The sequence below is a fragment of the Corapipo altera genome, unplaced genomic scaffold (genome assembly GCF_003945725.1).
Source record: "Corapipo altera isolate COAL_440 unplaced genomic scaffold, ASM394572v1 205, whole genome shotgun sequence".
Classification (NCBI taxonomy): domain Eukaryota; kingdom Metazoa; phylum Chordata; class Aves; order Passeriformes; family Pipridae; genus Corapipo; species Corapipo altera.
In genome coordinates this window covers 492,599-492,960 of record NW_020885046.1, presented here as the reverse complement: position 1 = coordinate 492,960, position 362 = coordinate 492,599, and positions in this window count along the sequence as shown.

The window sequence follows — 362 nt, the reverse complement described above, 5'->3', positions numbered from 1 at the left end:
AGAAATAGAAACAAAGAAATAAAAACTAAGAGAAATAAAAACTAAGAGAAATTAAAACAAAGAAATAAAAACTAAGAGAAACAAAAACAAAGAAATAAAAACCCAAGAAAAATAAAAATAAATAAATAAAAGTAAGACAAATAAGAACAGAGAAATAAAAATTAAGACAAATAAAAACTAAGAGAAATAAAAGCTAAGGAATAAAAACTAAGAAATAAAAACTAAGAGAAATAAAATCTAAGAGAAATAAAATCTAAGAGAAATAAAAACAAAAAAATAAAAACTAAGAGAAATAAAAACAAAGAAATAAAAAGAAAGAAATAAAAACTAAGAAATAAAAGTAAGAGAAATAAAAACTAAGA